General features: G+C 32.3%; 1 long non-coding RNA gene across 5 annotated transcripts in view; it reads left to right on the top strand.

Annotated features, from left to right (window-relative positions):
• LOC128202251 (uncharacterized) overlaps positions 1-27,018 on the top strand; it is a 413,441-nt gene that overhangs the window by 244,039 nt on the left and 142,384 nt on the right. The window contains exon 4 of one of the 5 annotated variants that reach the window (XR_008253674.1): positions 22,766-22,872. The exons of the other annotated variants lie outside the window; for them this stretch is intronic. This is a non-coding gene — a long non-coding RNA (uncharacterized LOC128202251). The remainder of the gene's footprint in view (positions 1-22,765; positions 22,873-27,018) is intronic. 5 annotated transcript variants of the gene reach the window in all.

The raw sequence follows: 27,018 nt of genomic DNA, 5'->3' as shown, positions 1-27,018 counted from the left end.
GTTTGTTTAGTCGGTCATAATTACTCAACTGCACCTCTGCGCTGACGAGTCGCCGGCACAAAAACTCCTAAATCCAGTTCATTAGGGCTCTATTCACGGCCCACCCCTGGATGGAGATACGCGGTGATTACTGCAACCGCTCCCGACGGCTCACGAATAAAGACTGCATCATAATTTCACCAGATACACCCTTGTGAGGTATCAAAAGGAATACTAACTTTAATTCTGTGTATTAAAGTCGGATTTTAAAGTGGAATACATCATGTCACTTGCACAATGACATGTAAAAATAATGAACAAACTTCCACTTCCTGCGGTGAAAGTTCAGTCTTGCAACGGAAGATAGAAGAACCATATTCGTTTGGGATAGTGAAAGATGTTTTGTATTTTAATAGGAGGAAAAGTTTCGCGGGACGAACGCACCGGTAAGGTTGTAGCAGTTGTGATTCAATTTGGACGCTAATTTAATGACGTTGTCACAGAGGCAAACAAATTGATATTCATATGGGACTATCTTGGGTTTATTGCTGTTTATGTTTTTGCATTAAGTATAAAATGTATTATTGTATTATTTTGTTAACATATAACAAATTAAGAGAGTAACTTGATTTAAGTTTTACAAATACCGTCCATATTATCAGCTGTTACTGATAGTAAAATTAAACAATAATTATGTACATAATAACAATGTGATTTACGTCTAAAGATTTTAAATTAACACCCAAAACTAAATGTACACCCGCAGACCTCAAATCCTATTAAATGTATATCTACTAAATTGGAAAGAACAACACAAAAAATTCCAAATTTTCAAATCTATTAAAAGAAATTGTTTTGTACTCCAATTTTAAGTAAAAAGGTTTTCTGAAAATTGTTGTTTGGCCTTCGTGTGCACTGAAGGCGGCCTAGAATCTTTTCACACTAAAGGTCTATAGTCACGTCATCCTCAACTCTCTCACTAATTATAGCTTTATATTGCTTTTATTTTGTTATTATATATTAAGCTAAAAGGTGTCTCACCAAAATTAATAACTTATATATTATTTTTTTGTACCTATAAAAAGCGATCAATTGTGAAATTACGCATATATGAAAACGATTCATGGCTTAACAAAGATATAAATTTGATTATGTATTGATAGTCATTTAGATGTATGTTTTCCAAAAAAAAAAAAAAAAAATAAAGAATATATTCACTTTTTTATTTCGTATCAGCTTTCGATTAATTTTCTATAGAAATATACGTATGTCTCTCGATCGATGTTTTTAAACAATTTTATGTGATTGAATTTTAAATTAATTAGTAGTTTAAAATTTTATATATCGATATATAAGTACACCCAAATAAACGTACTATGATTTTTACATTAGCCGTGTGATCCTAGTATAGAATGAGTCACTCCTTCTTTTCCCATAAGTGTCGTAAGAGACAACTAAGAGAATTCCGTGGCGACTTCTGGTAAAATCCCCCAAAGGGGAGGCCTATGTTCAGCAGTGGACAATTAACGGCTGATATTATGATGATGATATTTTTTACATACATACGTTTGAATTTATGCAACATCTTATTTTTAATCCAATCTAATTAAAAAAATATATTAATAATATTTTTAGGAAATTCATACTCATTTATCAGACGATGACTAATTCTCGCATTATAGTCTATACTTTCTCCGTAGTATTATAACCTTACCTTGGGGTTGTTAGAATTCTGCATTTATTACGCTAACACAATTAATTTAGATCAGTATTTGTTGTTAGAAGTGATGGCATTTACTATGATTCGAAGTATTTTATCTTTTTCTCCTCTTTAACTTTCAAGTACTATACTTATACCTAAACATCTACTAAGGTCAGTAATTCAGTACCCACCCTGTAATATAGAGCATGTTCCCAGCGCACGCGCAACGACCACAACGAGATAATTGGAGTGTCGGCGGTCGGGCTGCGCCGGAGCATTGTTGGTGTCGTTACACCCTCGTTATCCAATTCAACAATTGGTCTAAAGATGCTCCTTGTTTCTTACCGCAGAATAGAACGGTGCGATTCTAAGAACAAAATTGTCAACGACGGCTTAAGTACGTTTATTTCGTGACAAATCGGAGCAAAATATTTTACATCTGTTATGGTACACTTCCTTTGTGCTCTTCGAGCCTATAATTAACATATGTATGTATGTATTCTTATCTTTATCCCAAATTCCCTATATAGTAGACAGAAATAACATATTTAGCACTTACACGTAATCTGTCTTATTTTATATTATATACAAAAAATATTAATAATTATATATAATAATATACATTTGGCAGTTTTGTATGAGGATTTTTAATATGATTACCAGCAAGAAACTATGAAATAGCCCGGATGGTTGTCTTTTGGTTCTAGATGGATGGGATGGAATAGTAAAATTACGATAAACAAGTATAACAGGACCAACATAGTCACGAGTGGCATTGTCTAACAATACTTTCCTGTTTTTGTTTTTCAAGTTTATTTACTACTCTAAAATATGCTAAATGTAAAATATAAACTAGGTATGAACAAATAAAATATTTTCCTCTTTATTTAACGCGATACGATTTTATATGAATTTGTTTGAGGGGTATATAAAACCTTAGACAATAAGTGCCTCATCTGGAACTACAAGATTTTGTTGTGCATTAGGAAATTTTGCTCATTTTTTTTTTCTAATAATAAAAATCTTACATGGAAAATATTAACTTTAGAAAGCGTCTAAATATCTCGGAACACGATGTACCTACACATAACCGTGTGCACCCAGCGAGGGGGTATTTAGAAGGCTAAGCTGCGCTGTAAGGTGGAGATAAACGTGGCCGAAGTAATCCTCTTTGTGTAAAAATGTCCCCAGTGTCGCCCCCTACCGGCGCGACTTTATTAAAAAGCGAGTAATCCTCACTAGTGGACTGGGTAACGCGATTATGCTCTACATAACAACTCAATACGGATATGAAATTGAATTTCAATCCGTCTGTGTTCATGAGTACTGACTATTTGCCACTACCAATTTAAAGTGACAATGTAATCGGATTTATCGAGAAAGAATTATATTCATTAAAATTTAATAAGTCCGTTACACATTTTGTGGTAATAGAAACTAACACATGAAGTATCATGGATGACATAGTATACTCTGTTATGTCCATGGTACTGTTCATGTTTATAGACGATGGTTAATACTTTTCATCAGGTAGGCCGTCAGGTAGTTTGATATTGTAAAAAAATATAAATTAATTAATATTATAACTAATTATATATAATCATATTTTAAATATAATCATATTGTAAATAGTAAGTAATGTGAATTCAATGTGTTTTTTTTATATAGGCTTCATATTCTACACTAGTCTAAATATTACATTAAGGTGATTGGTCACTAAGCAAAATTGGACACGAACTAATAGATGGCGCTGGAATCGAGACTTGTAGTTTTTGTTAATTATTTTTTATTAAAATCAATTTCAGACAAAATTTCTAAATTGGCGAGTGTTTTTACTTATTTTTTACCGATATAGTAATAATTTATCATAATTTTTGTCTTTATTCTCTTGTATTGTATAACTTTGTTATTGCCGTGTGGTCCCGGCATAGAAAGTTCCCATGGGTGTCGTAAAAGGAGAAGTAAGGCCATATGTTCAGCTGTGGACAGTTAAAAGCTGATATGATGATGATTATTTTATAACTTTGTAAACAAACACATATTATCTTGGAACATTGTGATTGTATAGGTTATAATTCATTCAGGAAAAGATCGTGTATTATTTTCCCACAGGTGTCGTAAAAGGCAACTAAGGGAGGGCATAAGGTTCAGCAATGGACAGTTAAAGGCTGATATGATGATGATGATTTTATAATGGTTGGGATGAAATTTTAGTTTATGGCGGGTTGTACGATGGTGAAAATCTTTGTAAAATTCAAATAAATTCACACAGATCTTATCTTGAAACATTATCACTGTATGAGTTATAATCCATTCAGGAAAAGATCGTGTGTTGTCTAATTATATTTCATACATAATAACAAAAACATTTCATACATAATAACAAAAACCACTAGTAAATTTAAAAATTTTACTTTAAATTATCTTTAATTTCAAAATAATCAACAAAAAGTACAAGTTTCGATTCTAGCGTCATCTAATATTTCTTGTTTAATTTTGTTTACTGACCAACAACCTTAAAGAATACAACGTACTCGTATTTATTTTTTATTATATTACCAATTTCTTTTTTATTTGTAAATAAAGTTCAAAAAATTTACAATACCATCAAGTAAAGCAGATATTGTTTGATATACAGTATCGTTATACTTACTAATTACTTACTGTGGTACTAGATGTCGCTGTAAATATAAAAACAACATGACACAATGGACAGAAAAATAAAATCCTGGCTTAAGACAACAGAAAAATAGATTAGACATAATTAATTAAAACAGAACAATCAATCCCTACAAGTAGCATCTGTTCACGAATGACGAACTAATGAAAGCGATCATTGCGATCAACCATATTTTATAAAGCGTAACAACCAGTCCTAATATCATCAAACAATATGAACATGTAGATTTATATATACAATACGTAATAAATATCAATCAAACAATCATTTATTTGTATAAACATAGATACAGTTATAAGTTTGATATTGTAGAATGTAGTGCGCTATGTTCCATCACTATAGGGCGTACAAATATTATACATTATGTAATGCCACTTAAATTATAATTAAGTAGTTAATTAATCTGCCTTTAAATTATTATTATTTGTTACTATTTCAGTGTCAGTTAATTTGGGTCAAACATGAAAATACCAGATAATTTTGCAAAAACATAATTATTACTAAGGTGAAGAATGCAATAATAATTAGTATACGTGCCTTTGCTATAAATAAAATTAATGATCTGATTAATAATTTTAGGTAGTGACTAATGAACCACAAATTAATAACACTTACATATTATATATTTCAGTTCAAATGGTGTTTAGAATTTGCAAATATATCGCATGACATACAGACATAAAACAATGCCATTATATATTAACATTATAATATACCTAATGTATCTAAATAAATTTTCAAGTACAAGAAAGAATAACTTATCTATCTAAATGTATTTGAAATTTTGCTCAAAAATAAAAAAAAAAGCACCATTACTCTACCAAAAAGAAACCATTTAAAAAATATAGCAAGTGTCACTCGGGATGATTTAAGGATTATAACGATATTCCATACATCGAAATATAAATTTGAAATATTTAGAAGTTAAGGTATAATAAATAAACTCACATTCATGGAAGCTAATTATTAATTTAATAATTATTAAAATTATTATTATATTCTCTCAATCGTTAACTGTCCACTGCAGAAAATAGGCTTTCCTTTAAGAGTAGTTTTGCTAGTAATTACCACGCTTGGCAGGCGGGTTGGCTTTTGGTGATGTTTAAAATGAGACACTGCTGCCCATCTATCGACCATTAAGTTTAATAATTAAAATGATATCATTTCAATAATATAAATTCATGAAACAATTTTTTAATGTACCGAAAAGTATGTTTTATTAATTTTGAATATTATTGTATAAGCATTTAATTTTACATTCTAATAATTTACATACGTGCACTCAATTTTTTTATTATTTATCATTAAGAAATTCGTCAATACTGTAATAATTTTTCTCCAATAAATATTTTTTATACTTTTAGGTATTTTATTATAAATCCTAGAAGCCAAAAATGCATTTACTGAACATAGATGTATTGTGCGACATGTGCCTTAGTTTATCGTTATTTCTGTCAGAGATAAAATTTTCTAATAAACTTAAATTGGATTTCACAAAATCTGCTACTTTATAAACATACATTAGTGGCAATGTCAAAATATTTAGTTGTGTAAAATACGGCTTGAATTAATCAGCCTTTGGGAGTTTTGACATTGCTATATGAGCATTTTTTAGACTCTAAATACTTTAATTTTATCTGTACAATTTCCCCAGTATATTATACCAAACTGCATAACAAGAGTTGCATGATATGCAATTGCGTATCATGGATGCGTTGCGTATCATGACTCCTGTAATTATATAAAATTAATTGATATGTTTATAACTACTCATCGTACCATATTTGACTAGGCGTCGGCTAAAAGTAATGTGACTAATTAAGATAATTGGTCACTAAGCAAATTTGGACACGAAATACTAGATGGCGCTAAATAGAGACTTGTGATTATTGTTGATTATTATGTAATTAACGATAATTTGAGAAAAAATTTCTAAATTGGCGAGGATTTTTATTTATTTTTTATCGATATAGCAATAATTTATCATAATTACTATTTTTACTCTCTTGTATTGTATAGTTTTGTAAAAACACATACTAGCATGGAACATTGCTATTGTGTGGGTTATAATTCATTCGGAAACAAATCTTGTATTATCTGTCTGTGATTGATTTATTGTTGAATTGGTTACCATGGGCCGACTGACCTGCTTCATCTTCACCTATCGTCCCTCACTGATGCTCCGCTGGTGTAACCATCAGCGCGGGTGAGATGACAATTCCATTATTGTCCATTAAAAAAAAACAAATATAGATATATTTATGATACGATGATATTAGGTATATCTAAATATGACCAGATTGAAATATGAATATCATCCAAAGCCACAAATTCTCCTACAAAATTGGCAGCTAATGTGCAAACAGAAGTTGTCAGTACTCGTATCTTGACACCCGACAGACAGGAAGCGGGGAGAGGTGGCATACTTCATTACTCGCGCATCAAACAATCGCGCGCCGCCATCTTGCCGGAACTGACGTCACTATGTCGCGATCGCTTTGATCTTTCACAAAAACTCAAGTTCACCCCGTTACAGGAGACTGTCAGATGTCATTTTGATGATCGTACTGGTGTAGCGATTGCATACACCACCTTATAACGGGTTCGACATTCAATACAAACATTTGTATTTAAACATGAGCACAACTGTTGGTATTAAATGATAGGGAATTTGATGGTCGCGAAATGGACAGCACCGTCCCTCTTTAAATGTCACCAAAGCCTAATTGAGGTTGCCAAATCACCTGCCAAGCATGGTAACTACTGTCAAAATATAGGGCTCCACAACAGAAGAGCCCAACCCCCCTATCCTGTTGGGGAGCCCTATGCTTTGACATTTGAGCCCTATATTCAGCAGTGGACAGTTAACAGTTGTTATGATGATGACTGTTGGTTATTTGTTGTCTACATTTAACGTATCTGTATAAAAAAAAAAATTTCTATTAATTGTCTAGTATTCGTAGTACATGATCTCCTAAGTTTGTAACTAGATGGCGCTATGTAATATTATCCAATTGTATTTATTATTATTAATTGCTGGTTAGAAGAGAAATCCCACAAACGCTCAAGCTATAGAATGAGCTCACTGCCGAGATTTTTTCAAGAGACTACAGTAAGGGGTTCTTCAAAAAAGGAATAAAGAATTTGTTCAAGGTCAGCAACGCACGGGTAATGCTCCTGGTACTGCAAGCGTTCATAGGCAATCAATCGCTTACTATCAGGTGGGTCATATGCTTGTTTGCCACCTCAGTGGTATATTAATAAAAAAAAAAAACTACTAGATCTATAATATTTTTCGTAGTTCGCATTCGGTATTATACTTACTAATTAATAAAAAAAACTTTACGAACTTTAAGTAACGAATATATATTTCTAATAAAAAATACAATTTGCCCATGCAATTCCGAAGAAAAGTCACACTAGAGCTATACATCTTAGATCTAAAATTTATTACAAAGAAAATGCATAAAATACGCATTGCGTCTTGTTTATGTTATGTTTACTTCTATATTAAATTACTGAGTAAGCTTCGAGGGTAGGTAAACATACGATCATTTAATAACTACACTAACCCCGCTGTGTAGTTCAAATTACTCCGAATTTGTAGGTAAGAGTACACCCCCATTCGACGCAACAATGCGCAAATCATGGCAAATATGATTTATTCTCAGAACTGACGTATTATAAATAAAAATTATGGTGGACGTATATCGAATTACGATTCGTAAATAATATAAATTGCTCGCGAATTCCTCGATATTTAATTTTTCCAGATGTACGCTGCAAATGTTGTGGTGATGAAATTTAGTTAAATGTTTTCACAATTGAAATCTTCATAAATCTATAATTAGTAAATAATGAATGAATGAATGAAAACTCTTTATTCATATATTCCCAAAAAATTATATAGATATGTACAAAAAAACATAATCACAAGAAGCAAATAAACAATATGTTATTGAAATACTAATTAATTATTAACTAATTAATTAATATTATTTAAATACCTGCTAAGTTTACTAAATATGTTTTTTTCATTGTATTTTGTGCATTAACGCTTTATCTAGCTATCCCTGTTACTTTGTCTGCGTAGAATTAATGCCTTGCAAACGTATATTACAGCGAACGCAAACAAAAATCAGGATTTTTAAATACCAATTTTACATATAATGTACCTATTTACAAAATATATGGGTTTGTTAGTATTGATGTAGCAGGAAAAATAATTTATTATAATTTTATATTATTTTCAAAGAGCTCCTCAAAGAGACTACAGCATGGAGTTCTTCAAAAGGGGGTAAGATTTCTTCAGCGCAATTATACTATTGCTTAACTGCAGCATCGATCCTGGGTTTGATTTTGAAGGAAACAAAAGGTATCTGGTTTCTTAGAAGACATTGACTGGAAGAATTTTGAAATCTAAATGTTTGTCTGAAAAAAGCTTTACTAAAACTAAAATTGATAACTACAATACATACATATACTTTTAATCTAATAATATAAAAAACACTTAATTCGAAATCTCTAAACAGTTATCTACCCACAAAACTACCTGGATGTGTACGTGAAAATGTCTCTACAAATTTTATTCGAATGCCCATTCATCGGATCTCATTTACACTAATAACTTTTTTATAAGCCACAAAACATATTCTATTACAACTTCAACTTGACACCCTTGTTATAATAAATCGTGAAAACAACAAAAAGTATCACAGTAAATCATGTTGCTATTCAAAACAGAGACTCCTTCGCTTAAGAAAAAAAAAATTGGGTTAGAAGTGTCATCTCCCATCAAAAGACAAAGGTAACCCTTAATTGACGGGAAAAGGCCTGGAGAGGCACAAAGGCGCAAGATGTCATGCCTTATCAACAGAATTAAGGGCATATTATGTACGATGAAAGGATTACACAAGTGTCCCGGCAGCGGGCGTCGAGTTACAAGGGAAAAAACCAAGAATACACACAGCGTTTGGTGTGAAACGTCCCAAAACTTTGTTATCTTAAATCGTGATCTCTTTAAATTTATGTATATAATGATTTGTATAATATAACGCTATATAAAAAATTATTCATTTATATATTATATAATACTGACCTATCAATACACAGATTAAATATTTACATACTACATTATTACCTACGTTAGTAACTAACTAATAATGAATAGATTAATGCGAGTATAATAGTATTTTATGGCCGTATGGTCCCAGCGTAGAATAGGTCACCTCTTCCTTTTCCGTGGGTGTCGCAAGAGGCAACTAAGGAGGGCGAGGGACAGGCAGCAACGTCCTTATTAAAATATCTCTAAATCCCAACTGCGGTTGCCAATCCGCTTACTAAGCATGGCAACTACTGGCAAAACCCCCCAAGGGGAGGATTATGTACAACAGTGAACAGTTAAAGGCTGATATGATGATGATGAATTTTATAACTGAAAAGATTCGAAAACTGCAGATTCGGAATAAAATGTAAATGTAGTCTTCATTTTTTTATTACTGAGGTAGCAAACAAGCATACGGCTCACCTGATGGTAAGCGATTACCGTAACCTATGACGCCTGCAACAACAGGGATATTACGCGCGCATTGCTAACCCTGAAGAAAATTCTTTACCCCCCTTTTGATAAACCCCATACTGTAGTCTCTTGGAAAAACTTCGGCAAGGAGTCCATTCCATAACCTGACTGTTCCTGGAAGAAAACATCTCTGAAATCGTGTTGTTCGCGACCATTTAGGCTATAGTGTATGAGGGTGAACTTCCTGTTGATGGTGAGCTGTACGATAGTAGAAAGTGGCCGTGGGCATCATATAAAATAATTTCTCTGACCACAATCCGTTGTACAAGCGGTAGAATAAGCAAAATGAGGCAAAATCTCTCCTAAGACTTGAGGGTTTGATACCGCTTGTGAGCCTGGGATCATTGACAATTCTTTCATTCTCCTTTTAACGAAATATTACGCATATGCCTAATTCATAACAAGTATAGGTTCAGCCGATGAGCTATGTAGTAGGTTAGAACGAAATAGAAAACATTTATTGATCATAAAATAATATCACATAAGAAGTTCAAAACTATATTCATCTTACCATAAAAAAAAGTAAACTTGTGATAAACAGGTGTTGTTTAAACATCTTACTGCAAAAACGTGTCTGACATCTGTTTATGTCTAAACAAAAGAATATCTATGCTATTACATAAATGGTGTTTAAAGTCGTACATTTTAGTATAAAATTGCAAATAAAATATTATACTGACTAAATAATATTTAATCACTTCGAGAGAATGTTCTTATAAAGCCCGCTCTGTGGACATATTGGAATATGTGTTTAAGTTTAGATAAACAGTGCTTTTAGTTTTTTTTTTATAGTAAAACTATATGTATCCATGCATATAATAACATGCATAATAATAAAAAAAAATTACCAAAGGGTGTATATTTTAACATTAAAACAATAACATCAATATTACGCTATAACATTAGTAGCAGTACATACCGAATGCTACATTGGAACCAAGTTCGTTGCTAGCTACGAGTAAATTGTCTCAAGTAGAAAATTATATGAACCGGAACTGTCGTGTCGACCGCTCGATGCGATACACCATTAACCTCATAAAGGAGGTCCAGTCACGGTGCACTTTGTCTCCGATCTCACGTTACCTGTCACTAGCACATTAGTGCGGTGACCTCCCACGTGCTGCCTCACAAACTTACCCTCACTGCCAATTCGGTAGGGTCACCACGCGTTTCAATTTTGTCCGGATTTGACAGATATAAGTGTTGTTGACACTGGTATTTGATGAGACTTAGTTGAATTTATATTAAAAAATGCGTGTTGTAAACATTCTTTTTTTTATATTTTAAAACTCCTTTAAAAGAATATATTAAAAAAAAAACAAACACACCGTGTAAAACACATAAAGATTTAGCAGTAAAATATAGGTACATAGCTTAGAGAATTCAAAACGACAAGCACCACTCAATCAGTGAGAAGACATATTAATTAAATAGTATATAATTACTAATTTTACTCCACAAAATGTATCTAGTCTTCAATACTGCGGAGATGACACTATCATCAAAATATATTTTTTTTAATGGATAAAAATGGTAACCCCACCTGCGCTAATGTTATACGCTGGCGGGGCACCAGTGAAGAATAGATACTTGTAAGTGAAAATGAAAAGGCAGATCAGTTAATTCATCGTGATGAATACATCTGGAATTCAGCACGATGGTTTTCAGGGGGGACCACGTGGAGGTTGACCTATCAGAGTGTATTGCTAGCAATGGTAATGGCAATCCTCATTACTAACAATCCCTCCCCCTCATCAAAATATATTGCTTTCCCTTTTTTAACTAATATGAATATACACATACAAGTACTTACATTTAATTGTGTTTATTCGAACTTATTATGTAACAGTCTTACTTATACTTATCCTTTAACGAAAATAAGCATAGTAACCCTACTGTTGACAACTCTGTATCTTACAAAGCAAAAATACCTTCACTTCTATTAATAACACATACAGTCATGCTCCACATTTTGTGACCTCCGTACGCGATCTAACTTTCTTCTATGGAGGATCAATTAATACCCTCAGTTGTACGCATTAAGGGCTACTTTTTCATACAATATTCGCAACTCAATGTTGATCCAAGACGACTCATTTGCTCGGTGATTACTGCGACACTCTATTTGCTTGACAGCCGACATCGGTTGTTATTAGTGAGTGTCAATTACAGGGGCTCGATATATTAATAGGTACCAAACTAGTGCCTACATATTTTGTGTATAATTATTAATATATCAGCCGGTAACTGTCCACTGCTGAACATAGGCATTCCCCATAAGGGGCGTTTTGCCAGTATTGCCTCGCTTGACAGGAAGTCTGGCAACTGCAACTAGACTTTTCATGATGTTTTAAAAGAGCTGCTCCCTATTCTTCGACCATTAAGTTTTGGAAATAATAACTGATTTGGAAAGGAAGGGTCGAGACCGCACGGTAAATGTTATGTAAAGTTTATTTAAATAGAGTTTAAAGAATATGTAAACAAATGAACAATTGGCTCAACCAAATATAATCTACTGCAGTCCAATAATAGCACAAGTCAAAAATCGATTTATTTATTAAATAAGATATAGATTATAAATAACACTTACTATTTGATGCATTTTGTGAATAGTTTTTTTTTTTCATACTGCATAGAGAAAAGAGACTATATTTTATTTGCACTAGACATATATTTGAATATAAATAACAATATCGGCTATATAGACTATTAATATAGGTGCAGCAAGGTGACCTTATGATTTTTTTTTTATTTTGATGCTCTCCTGTTTATCTCTAAACAGGAAAGCAGGTCTTTAAACGTTAAAACAAGAAAAACGTTATTAAGAGTAAAATATATTTAAAGTAATATTTATAATAATATTTAATATGCAAAAGATTAAATTTCTTTGTAAGATATTTCTTAAAATACCTGTTGCGAAAGTAAACAAGAAATGAAGTGGCATACATATGGCATAAAATCTTGGTGCCAGAAGCCTTTATGTGTCGGTCGCCGCAGGAAATGACAATTATTTTTGCTCCAATCCTGATAGGCGTGGAACGAGTGCATCTTTCACACGCGCAAAATATCTCAAAAGACTTCTTTGTGTTGGACACAGTGCAAAAAAATTAACCATTCACAAAAATAGGTTAGTTGCAAAATTCGACTATAATAAATTACACCAGTTCCAAAACATTAAATTGAACTTTATTTTTAAATCTATAAAACTCTATTTCATGCAAATATAGTTAGGGTATAATATGCTCGTAAAATATCTCTTTACCCTCATGATTAATTACTCATACTTAGAATAATAATTTTCTGACCTACCTTGTAGATTTCGCTCTATTTACAAGTAATGGAAACGTAAGACTGTATAGATTTATAATCCTAATATTTAGTAGTATAGACAATGCTAATTTCCTATCAAAATTATCAAGCGTATTAGAAACTAACATAATTTCTAAAATCATTTAAAAAAACTGGTAGTCATTATTATCTTGACGCTTGAATGCATTACAAAGGAATCAAAGAACGTGAAACCTAATCATAACCAATACTTACGACAAATTAGTAAGTGATTAGAATACGAACTATACAGAATACGAACCATCGCAAAGACCATAGCGGTATGCTCGTTTGAAATTAAAAAAAAAAATAGGCAAAGGAACAATGCCACGCTGTCTGCCAGCGGACAGGTATATGACGGGGCACATTTTATTGGTTTTCCGAAACATTCTCTGCCCTATTAATAAATGAGTGGCGGGAAAAAAAGTCGTAGAATCCATTTGTCAGGAGGCTAGTGATTTATGGTCAAGGACTTTCGAGATTCCTAGAAGAGCCAGTTTTGTTCTATTTGCTTACCTGTCACATTGATTTAGAAGGGTGGCTAATAGTTTTTGAGCGAAGTATTAAAAGGTACTGTATACTTATATGCGTTAGATTCTTTAAATTATTTACGCTGTTAGGTAAATATTAAGGACTATTAAAACCGAATATATTAATATTCGCTAGTGCCAATATATTGGATAAATACTTGATTTCCATATATTTTTTTTTGCCACAGGCAAAAAATTTCTTATCAGTTTATTGTTGTATGTCAACAAAAAAAAGTGAGAAGAAAGTGACGAGAACTTTGTGTATTGTGTTATTGTTTGTGCATTGTGGAAACTAGGTGTTACTTATAAGTAATTTATACTATCTACTACTCAAGTAGATACTATATAGGTATACTTTTTTAAAAAATACATTATTCAGAAGCATATTATTCAGAAGCATGCAATCATTATATTTATTATAAAGTTCGAAATATATAATTTTCGAAAATAATATACAGCCTATGTTACTCACTAATTTAAAATCGGTCGAATAGTTCTTGATTTTATTCATTATTAACAAACTAACAATCAAACCTTTCTTCTATAATATTAATATTACAGATAATAACTATATCTCAAATAGTGCGATACTTCCATTCTCACATGTCATCATAAATTACACCAAAATTATTGACGGAGCAAAAAAAGTTTTTAAAATACTTTTGCAGGTAATGTTTCGTACAAAAAAAAAAAGCGTCCGATAGTATCGTTTCGAATACTTAGAATAGTTTATATCGACAGCGTGAGTTGTCGAAATTTTAGGACGTGTTAGTGATTATGTAACATCTTATGAAGTCTGTACGGTAAGTAATTAAATTAATAGACGTAATTTTAATAAGTATCATGTTTATTTATATAATTTCCTTACATAATAACATGTAATATACGTACATACCTCTATAGTTCATGATCGATAGATCTAGTAGACTATCATTTAGGTGAGGCTATGTAGTTTCATATATATTTATAAAGTACTTTTTGTAATAGCATGTGGCTTCGTTTACATAAACAGATCCAGATCCTAAATAATTTCCATGGATTATTTATACTACTGCGAATAACAAATAGGCGAACGGCGCTCTGAGTAGAAAAAGAGAATTTTCCGTATAGATATGCGGGACTCCTTGAATATCATAAATTATATGTGACTATGACAGCCATAGCACCGCTCATGCTTTACCATTTCTTGAAATCATAATGTTCAGGAAATATATACTTACAATTGCAACCCAAATATCTCACTAGTAGATCTCTTCCCATAGGCAGAGAATATAGCGGTTTGGTATTTGAAGCTTTCCTTCATTTGCGCTGATGGTTTTGTTTGTCTCCTTTCCTTTGCACTTCTAGTCTCTTTTTTTATACCACTGAGGTGGCAAACAAGCATACGGCCCACCTGATGGTAAACGGTTACCGTAGCCTATGAACGCCTGCAATACCAGAGGTATTACGTGCGCGTTGCCGACCCTGAAGAAACTCACTTATGACGTATGTCATGTCGTATACTCGGTATGGAAGAAATGTAACACAAGATATTCTTACTCAGTCAGCATGAGGACAAAGGGTGAAGGGATTATTAATAATGAGAACGACTAGCAACTCCATTGCTAGCAATATTGTACAGAGGAATAACACCTGAGTCCTAAGGAATGACAACGCATGGAGGGTATCATGGGCGAAACAGTATATTCTGTTATGTCCATGGTACTGCTCATGTCTATAGGCGACGGTTACCACTTTCCATCAGGTCGGCCGTCAGCTTGTTTGCCAAGCTAAGTCATATAAAAAAAATACACTGTCAGTCGACATTTTCGCGGTCACCCATAAAAACTATCGTGCTTAATTCCAGGTGAATTCATTACGATAAAGTAACTGACCTTCGTTTTCATCCTCACCTATTATCTGTCACTGATACCCCATCAGCGTATACAATTAGCGCAGGCAAGGTTACTATTCTTAACATCACCCATTGAAAAAAGCACACGGACAATATGTATCATAAAATGTAGATACTAATAAAATATGTTTGGTAATCCAACCTTTTGCAAAGGTTACATATATCTATAATAATCAATCATATAATTATTGCTCATAGTCAGCAACAGACATGGCGGCGTCGCCGCTCCAATTCCACAACTTTCTATTTCTAAACTCTAAACCCGATGATATCATGTCTAAAATATTTTCGTTCGAAAAAAAAAAAGAAATAAACCAAATAACGACACGTTGGTTATAAAACAGCATTCCCTTTCTTGTAGACCGGACAGTTCATGGACTGTTCAAATTACCGATATCGCTTCGTCACTGTGATAGGATCGATACGTCGTCGGTATCACACCGCGATCGCCCCGCGAAATGTGCTGACCTCACGTAGGTGTTAGTTATCGAGCGATGTTCAAAATACCTACCTACACCTTCCGCTGCGGTTTTATTGTGAAAAGTAATACGTATAGTATAATTATCTATCTGTTAAGGGCTCATAAAAAGAAATTATCTCTCAACTAACAATTTTCTTTTAAGATCTCTTTTTGTGACGACATTGTGCATCTATAATTCTATTTATATGATAAGTACATTTAAGAAATTGCCAACTATTAGTGGAATTTTTATAATATGGTTAAAAAATAATATTATTACTATAAAAAAAACCATAATGCATGATAGAAGCACCTATGACACATTTAAAAATGTAGGTATTTACTTTTTCATTTAAATCTCACTAATGCGCTAGACCACACCGAATAGTCAGTGAGAATTCTTATTAATAGTCAATCCTTCCACCATAATGATATCTATCAATCATCTTTTTATACGATTTCAAAGTGGAGGTTCTCAATTGCCCTGTATTTTGTTCTTTTGGTGTGTGTAACACCGTATCTTTGTCAATTATTAACTGATTTTTTAATTCCTTTACAATTGATAGAGTTTACGTTCGTATTAATCCCATATTTATTTATTTTTCTTCTGGCTATCGTATTATTTTTCAATTTTTTTTTTTTATACAACTTAGAATGGCAAACAAGCTGATGGCCCACCTGATGGAAAGTGGTAACCGTCGCCTATAGACATGAGCAGTACCATGGACATAACAGAGTATACTGTTTCGCCCATGATACCCCCATGCGTTGCCATTCCTGAGGACTCAGGTGTTAATCCTCTGTACCTAATAAATTCACGCCATATCCCACCCTTCAAACCGAAACACAGCCATGCAAACACAACTGCGTCACGGTAGAAACACGAATGGGACAGAGGTACCCAAGCAATCGACTTTTGTACAATATCTTAGTCGTTAGTTATATTATGCCGTGTGGTCCCGGCATAGAAGAAGCCACCCTTTTTCCCGTGAGTATCGTTAGTAGCGACTAACGGAATTTAATGATTAAAGGATGGGCAGCAGCATCCCTCTTTAAACGTCACCAAAAACTAACAGTAATTACTAAGTGTAGCAACTACTGGCAAAACCGTCCTAATGAGAAGCCTTTTTGAGCAGTTGACAGTTATTGGCTATTATGATGATGATGATGATGAATATCTTAATTAAAAAAAAAACAATAATTCTGGAATATCATGCAAAATGTGTTTACAACAAAAATATTAAATGCATAGTCCATATAAGTCTACTATATTTACTATATTATTATTGTAACTATATTTTACCATATTAATTATACATTCTATAAATAGAAAAAAAAATGTCTTTTCAACCGACTTCAAAAAGAATAAGATTCTCAGTTTAAAAATTCTTTTTTTTTATCTAAAAGTATATACTTAATGATCGGCACCATAGAATTTTTATCAAAATCCGTAGTTTAATTTTTAAACCAAAATGGTTTTGTTACAAATGTAGTCTGTTTTTCGGTTTTTTTTTTATCTATTTATAGATTATAGTAGGTATTTACGGTACGCTGTACTTTTGAAGATATGAACTATTAATGACTTCCTCTAGATACCCAATAAAATAAAAATCTACTAGCTGAACCGATATGAATAAAATTTGACTAGAATAACTGAATTTAAGTAACCGATAGATAAGCTAAAATCTCGCTATGAAAATTGAACTGAGCTATAATGGCGTGAAAACGTGGTTATCGTGAGTAAAGTATCTATCATAAGTACTGTCTATAATGATATTCTGCAGTTAAACTAACGTAGGATTAATATAATCCCGAAAAAACTTGATCTTCTCGGTCTCAAATGCAATACCTAAATAACAAGATCCCCGGAAGGCCATTGTTCAGCGAAACACATAATATTGAGTCGCGCCGAATCTCTCGTTTAATCGAAAACGTTTCCAATTTTACAGCAGAAAAAAAAATAGCTAATCCGTGGCTCCTTTGATTCTTGCGTGGACTGCGACAGAAATATTTTGTTTCTTATGTGAAGTACCTTTAAAAAGCTTAGGATTATTGATTTCTGGGAAAAACTTGCTCGTCCGTAAGGATAATGTTCCCTTGCCTATGGCCGAGAAAGAATTACTCGGCGAAGGATATACTCACCTCTAATTTGGGAACATCGGAATCTCGTGTTCAGTTCAGTAATCCGAGAAGATATTACCTGAGTATCCATTACTACTGTTTCTAATTTAAAATATTCGATATCATGACTTCGAGGTATACAAATATTATATCGACTTATAAAAATTATTTAGGTGGTAATGTGCATAATCGTAATTTTAATGATCGATTGTTATTTTTGGAAAATATTTAAAAATTAATTTTCATTTCGATTATTTTACAACCGAGTTAGATCGATTATTATTACAATTAAAATATAATATGTATCTACTTAACAATCGGAAATTATAAAATAATAAATATAAAGTAACCATGTAGGACCCAGCATAAAATATGCTACCCCTTCCTTTCCCATGGGTATCATAGGAGGCGACCAAGGGAGCTTATGGTGGAGGGATGGGCATTAGTGTCTCTTTTAAAACATCACCAAAAGCAAAACTACAGTTGCCAACCTGCCTGCCAAGCGTGGCAACTATTGACAACCTCCCCCCCCCCCTCCTTATCGGGGTAGGCTATGTTCAGCTGTGGACAGTTAATGGCCGATACAACAACAACAAATATAAAGTAATAATAGAATAAGGCTAGCAGCACACCTGCAATGACGTAGGTGTTGTGGGTGACCATGGGCCGCAGTAGTCACTTACCATCAGGTAAGCCCCATGCTCGTTTGCCCCCTGTGTTGTAAAAAAAAACAAGCTACAACAAACGCGCTCAATCTGAGTACGCCCAATAATGTTCTTTGGCAATACTTTGATGAAAAGAAGGACGCAAGACAATCTTTTTCTTTATTTTAGATTGACGTCAATATGAATATTCTAGAATTAGATACAACTGCTGAATCTGTATCCCGTGGCTCCGCCCGCGTGAGTCAGTAGGTACATAAAGTATCCTATGCGTTAAGTTAGTATATAACCTACTCGTGTACTAAATTTTAATCAAATCCGTCCATCCATCGTTACAAACTTTATTACATTAATAAGATTAATTAATGGGTTAATCTGATTTAAACAGAATGAACCTAAAGTATTTTTTTTAATTAATCTGAGTAATTTTCCATAATTATAATTATTGTAATTCAAAGCTACAATAGTCGCGTCCATACATAAATATTGTAGTAATGGTACAATTTAAAAAACTACGGTAATACTACGTATAACTACGTACTTAAAAATGTTAAAAATCTAGTCTTACAAATTAATACATTGTGAATAAATAAATAAAATCTTTTATTTAATTTATCTCTTATTATATCATTCCCTTGTAAATAGGTTTTTATCTAACTTCAAAAAGAAAGAAATACTTAATTCGCATGTATTTGTGTGTCATATGTTATATAATGTCTTCCTAATTTTTATTTACTTATTTTTTTTTTATAGGATTATAATATTTATATTATTTTTTATAAGATTTTTATTCTAAGTAAGAGCATGTTAATCCTATAGTATATTGATATTTAACTTCATGATCAAATCGGTTTTTATTATGAAACTAACATAAATCTTAAAATATATAAAAGTGCAACAAATTTCTCATTATAACATCTACTAAAATGAACATTGTTATAGTGGCAATCATTAAGACTGCAATTAATGATTCGGACATGTTGAAAAATTTTTATATCGGATCCTTAATGAAATAAGACGGAGCGTGATCGATCAAAATAATAATTAATAATAGTTCGCCGCCGAGCGCCGACTGTGATGGACCCCGGCTCTTAGTCATCGCCTTTAATTAAAAATGGCCGTATAAATTAACGGTTGCGTTTGAAATTCTGTACTCCACCTTGGCATATATATGATACTTATAACACTTATATGTTACGGTTAAGATTATTAATCGTCTAAAATTTAAATAAACCGGTTAATCATATGTTATTTTTTTTAATTTATATTAATGTTTTCGCTGTGTTGTCCCGGTCACCCCTTTCTTTTCCGAGGTTGTCGTTTACGCCTTATATGGCGACTAAGGAAACTTAATGGTCGAGGGATTGGTAGCAGCGTACTTCTAAAAACATCTCCAAACTTAACTGCGGTTGCCAACCCTGCCAAGCGTGGCAACTACTGGCAAAACCCTCTAAAGTGAGAAGCTTATGTTTGGCAGTAGACAGTTAACGACTGGTATGACGGCGATGATATTAATTTTATATGATTCTTTTAAATAAAATAAAAATGCAAACATGCTTACGATTCTATTGCAAATCATCGACAAAAAAAATCGATTAATTAATTTATGTTATATCCATTGTTTATAATTAAATTAATAAAATATAATTATTATTTTCTTTTATTCATGATTATTTTCTCTCATACTTCAGGGATTATCTTCGGGGATTTCATATTCCCTCCAGGCTGATTAAAATAAAATAATCCGCAACAATATACTCAATTTTTTTTCAACAAACAAATGTATTGTATGTATCAGTAGCATATTTAATTATATCACTTACGTAGTGACAAAATATATTAGGAACTCAATTTGTTACCATTTATTTTCATTGTAAGAAAAGTTCTCTAAAATATTTAGCAGTACATATTAATGCGAGGGAAGGAAAATTCGAAACAAAAAACTATACTAAGCCACCTGTTCTGTTGTAGTTATAGTGAGCCAATATCTTCCGTACTTTTGGTGAAAGGGATTGTTAGTAATGGGGAGGTTAGTTCCCATTGCTATCACTATACCCTATCAGGTCGACCTCCATGCGGTTCCCGCTAGAAACTATCATGACTAATTTATCGTTATTTATTCACGATGGGTTAACTGACCTGCCTTTTCATCCTCACCTTCAATAACCTCCGTACATCACTATCGGTGAGGTTATTGATATATTTTTATATCGCTCTTTATCATCTATTATCTACATATATCATAAAACTAACTAGTAATTTGAGCGAAATAAAAAATTTCTTATATTTACTGCAACACAAGAATATATGGTGGATACTTGTATGACAGAACGATTGTGGATCTATGAACATGTCACTTACACTAATCTCAAGTGGACAACATTGCGTTACTCTTTATCATCAATCAAGTGAGCATCAATAGCATATTATGTTCATAATATACTGTTTCTTATAGGTACTGCTTCGACGTGTTGACACTATGTAAGTGTGGAAATCTTATCATTAAATTTGTCAGTCCGAATTAAGTTGCAATGAGTTAATTATTGCATCGATAGTACTGACATTGTGTAAAAAGGCTGCAAATAATATTATTGCTAAATTAGTTCCTATTTATTACTAAAAATTAATTACTAGTGTACAATTTTCAATAACATGGAAACTAAATAAGTACTTATATATTTTATTGACGTACGAAATGTCACGATGTGATCATCATCGTCATTATTTTAGCCATTATCTGTCCACTGCTGAACATTGGTCTCCAGCTTAGACTGCCCTAAGGAACGGGAGCGTTTGGCACGCTGTTGCCCATCTCTCGGCTATTAAGTTCCCTTAGTTGCTTCTTACGACACCCACAGAAAAGGAAGGAAGGAACTATTCTATGCTAGGACCACACGACAGAACCTACGGCACGATATAATAAGAAATCAAAATGTATGGAAGTTGTATGAAGACACTTTTTATTTTCCATCGACGATAACATTATACCGTGGATGTCCACGATATCAAAAAAAATTTGGTTACCGTATTACTATAATATAGACGACACGACACGTCACGTCACGATTTTAATATCATTATAAAGCAGGCAAAATATACCTATGGCAATGTGATGGACGTGTATAGAAAATTAAATCCTTCTGCCTTTACGAGAAGAATTTGCTATTACCTTATTCTAGTGAGGCAAGTTGGTAGAGCTTTTCTTTCAAATTTTCATTCTTTTACTTGGATATTGTGTGTTATTCCTTTAGACACCTGTTACGTTTTCTTATGGATAAAAAGAAGTGGCAGTAATTTGTTATGATTTCATATACCACAGAAGTTTATCATCACAGGCTATTTAGTGGTATAAATCTAAAGTTTTGCCATATCTGTTATCGATTATCTACTTACAATATACTGGTATATCAACTAAGTTTATATATGTATCTGTAGTAGAAATTTGACCTGAATATATGATTAAATTATCTTCGACCAGTTTCTAAAAGATCTTGTTTCATTTTGACACTTATCATTATTGTATTTGGATTAGAAGTAGCATTAGTTTTGTACCGAATGTATAATCAAAAGTGCCTAAACAATATAATACAAATTACTGACACGCTTTACTTTCATCATAAACATTTCTATTTGCAACTAAATCTTCCTACAAACAAAAAAAAAAATTGATAACTTGTTTAAAAAAGTTGATTGCATCGTTCTAATAAAATTACAATCACAAACATAGTGTTGTCATTAAGTCCATCAGTCGATTATCGATTAAAGACAACTGCGCGCTAGGTGCAGTTACATAATTGGATTAGTCGATGTTCAGATAGAGGTTTAATTGCAGTGCGCGGGCGCTCGAGCGACCAACGGCGGATGATGGACACGCGCCGCGGGGCGCACTCTCTGCGCCCGCGCCGCCAATTATATCGATTCCTCATTAACTTTGTATGGGTATGATTGTTGTTTCTTAATATTACAAATTTTATTAATATAGTACACAATTTAAAAGTATTCGAGTGTTTACTGTACACTCGAATACTTCTTATATATATTATGTATATATTTTATATACACAATCGGGACTTAACGCGATGGAAAAGCTTTTACAAGTAAATAGTACCTACATACCTGTTTCTTTATTGCCGATGTTTAATATGTGTAAACAATGCAAAAGATTAAAATTGACTACAGTAGATATGTCTCAAGGATCTAAAGGTCCACTTTCTCCTCGTTACTCTCATAAGCTCAGGCTGTTCGTTATTGAATCTATAAAAACTAATCTTACATACTTACGATAGTTGTTATTATTTTGAACATTACATACTTACGATAGTTGTTATTATTTTTTTGTTTACTAAAGTAGTTTTACAGAAGTATTTACAAACTCAACTGTTAATTTCTGTAAAAAAAGATTTATTTGTGTGACTACAAAACACCAAGCATATAGGAAAAAATATAAACGTCAAGATATAAATAATAATTAAGTATGGACAATTACCAAGTATTAAATATATAAAAGACATTTAGCATATATATATATATATATATATATATATATATATATATATATATATATATATATATATATATATATATATATATATATATATATATATATATATATATAATATATAGCTATGATTAAGTACGACTATATTTCTAAAAGTGTGGTAATTCACTGAATATGCGAACTTCAATCTATACACTACCTAGTTCTTTTTTGTGATTTCAAACTCGTCAACATAAATATATATAAAAGGAAAGTTACAGTATATACAGCATATACTAAACTGACTTATGGACATATTACTAATTAATTTATTGTTTATAATACTAGTCTTTCTTAGTGGGTAGTTTTCAGGTGCCTTCAGTTAAAATTGTTAATAACGCCATCTACCGTTGCTGTTGTCTAACAAATATCGTTCACAATACAAATTCTAGTACTAGATGGCATTATAAACTATTGTATTGTATATTGTTAGCTAGCGTTTTGTCCGCTACTTACGTAAATTTTAGATACAGGACAGATAGACATACCAAATTTCTAAAAATATTTTGGTCTCTATTGCTCTTATTATGACATATTATTCTTCATTATTTAGTTACAATTTAATATATTAGAAAAAAGTTTGATATTTATAAACTAAGCAAACATTTTTAATTACAATTTACAATTTAAGTAAATAAGGAATTTATAAAATAAAATTAAGGTAAAAAAGATTATTTTAATAGTAAATTAAATGGCTCAAGAAATAAAAAAAAAAAAGATTAAGAGACATCAATCGCTGTAATCAATAAATTGATGTAATTAATCAATAAAAATGATCTATATTATTGTAATTTACACATTTGTTACTTTTTTTTATTTTATTTCTTTGCATACATTATGTTTGCAGCCAATAAGTATATATTTTTCTTTTCTATTATTTATGAAATTTAGCATATTGCTAATGATAATATCAGACTTTAACTGTCCACTGCTGAACATAGGGTCGTTGAGAGATTTTACCAGTAGTTGCTATGCTTGGCAACCATAGTTAGGCTTTGTTTGTTTGTTTGTTTGTTCTATGTTTTAAGAAGGATGCTCCCATTCCTCGATCACTAAGATCTCTTAGTCGCCTCCTACAATATTCACAGGAATGGAAAGGATGACCTATTTTTTGCCGGGATCACATAAAATTTGTCATACACGTCGTATTTAGCTTAGAAAATGTTATATTGTCCATTCTATATAATCAATATTTTGTGAGCAATAAGCCCAGTTTGTACAGATATTTTTTTTTCTAGAGGTAATGTCCACATTATGCCCATTGTAGGCGCGAGGCAATCTGCGGGCCGGCGGGAGGTGTGCGCGATCGAACTAATGATAACGGCTCGATCGACGGATTATTACATTAAACCCGATGTTTTATCAGCCGCTGGCCGCCACTTCACACCTCTAGAACGACTGGCGAAATCTACTCCATCTCACATACATATGCCGCTATTTGTTTATTTAAGAAAGAGGTCACTAATTTAGTTACATATATTGATATCCTAAATTATATATAATTCTGACTACTCAATTAGGAATTATAATCGTGAACATATTATATTATTACAATATGAATATATTATTCCAATAATTATTCTGAAAGTACAACATTTTTAAAGCTTGCGGGACTTGAAACTATACCTCCTATGCCATGCCGAGGCCACTCTTCTTACCTTATGGTCGAGAATACCGGACAATGGAATGTTGTCAGCGTAAATACTAGAAATTCGTTGTGTCACGGCAGAATGCGAAAGCCAGCCTTTGACCCCGATTCTCCAATGAAAAGGCGGAACACAGTAGATTTTTAGTGGATTTTCATTTCTACAGTGCCCGCTCATCTGCTCTTTTTTTTTAAGAAATTAAGTAACATTCCTTACCTAAGTTCTTTTTAATGTTATTGTTATAAATTCAAGGGATAATATCTAAATTTAAATCTTTGCGCCGTGTAACGCGCTTTCATTTTTGTAATTAAAAATAGTCGATAGAATAATAGTTGATTAGCGTTTGCGACGCCGCGGCCGATGAATGGCCGAGGAGGGCGTCGCGCCTCGCGGCCGGCTCTACAAAGGTTCACGCACGCCATCCGCAGACAATCCAAGTATCGATCTCCCGCGACCCTTCGAACGAACCGAGCCTAGCACAATGCCGCGGCTCTTTATTATAGCATCTCACATTGTTGTCATTGTTATTATTATGATTCTTTACCGCTTTCCATTGTCGGCCGGCGTTGTGGCGGTGCTTTTTCACGGGCCGCGTTTAGTCTGGGCATTGGGAGCGCGACGCTCGCACGTTCAATCGCGGAAAATGAGTGTTTTCCCCGCGGAAATTTGCTTAGTTTTGTGCTTTTTGTCGTGCTTTGCAATGCGCGCGCAACTGTGACTGAAGGCCGCACTGAGATACGTACTTACCTAGATGCGAAACAGGCAGTCAGCTGATCGTGCTATATGTATATATATGGTTATGTACCTATATACATTGAAGTGTACGGACACGGCTTAGTGACGTTATATAAGTGTGAGTTTTGTGTAAACATCTATGAGTGTAAGATATAGACATAGGTATCTATAGGATCATTTCTTTATACTTATATATATATATATACAAATGTTTCTTAATAATTAATGAATGATATTTTAAAAGTAATTTGATAAGATATTTATAAAGTAATTTTTTTTTACTGTTTTAGAGAGAGATACCTAACTATATTAATGTGATAAGTTCCTTTAACATTTTTTTGTAATAAATTCTTAATAATACGTATCAATAAACTACTATTAAAATAAACAGTTACAAAGTTAACGTCGAAGTAGATATTTCAAAATGTAATCTTATTAGAATCATACCAATAATATTTAGTTATTGTATTAATTCAACTATAGTTTTAAAATTATTATTAGTTTCTGAATACTAAAGCATTATAGCGACTTACCTGTAAGAAAAAATCCTAATAGGATAATTAGTACCTTAGTATAACAACCGTAATCTTATTTGAATTGATAAAACAACTAATAATCTTAAATGTACGACTACAGAAAATATATGTGGTTTGTCATAGTAACGTTATCGACGGAATATGTGTCTTAAATTTTAATGGACAATGACTCAGCTATGTTCTCATTAAATATCAACAAATAAAGATGTTTTCTCGAGTGGCGTGGGTAACATCCAATATGTTCGTACAATAAGCATAATTGGCCTATGCCAAAGGTCTATTCCGTACAAAATCAGCTTTCTTTTCTATTCAATATACGCTTGAATTTATTTTATATTAAATTAAAGCGTACGTTATTATGTTGGGGCATAAATATTATTTATTATTTGGTGTAATGTGGATTCGTTAATAATTATTTACATATGGATATCTATATTATAATTAAATTCATAAACGAAATGCATATTATAACTTTACTATTAAGTGCTATTATTGATACTGGATTGTGTTTCTATATCATGTTTTTATTTACTACATTGTACCCAAATATGAATAATAAATTAATACTACTGGATTATTCATAGCGCCATCTACAATAGTTTCCAATTAAGTTCATATTATGAGTACTAGA

Source organism: Galleria mellonella, unplaced genomic scaffold (assembly GCF_026898425.1).
Source record: "Galleria mellonella isolate WM207_F2 unplaced genomic scaffold, CSIRO_AGI_GalMel_v1 utg83, whole genome shotgun sequence".
NCBI lineage: Eukaryota > Metazoa > Arthropoda > Insecta > Lepidoptera > Pyralidae > Galleria > Galleria mellonella.
The sequence above is the reverse complement of the archived record's forward strand: the minus strand, read 5'-3'. Positions and strand labels throughout refer to the sequence as shown.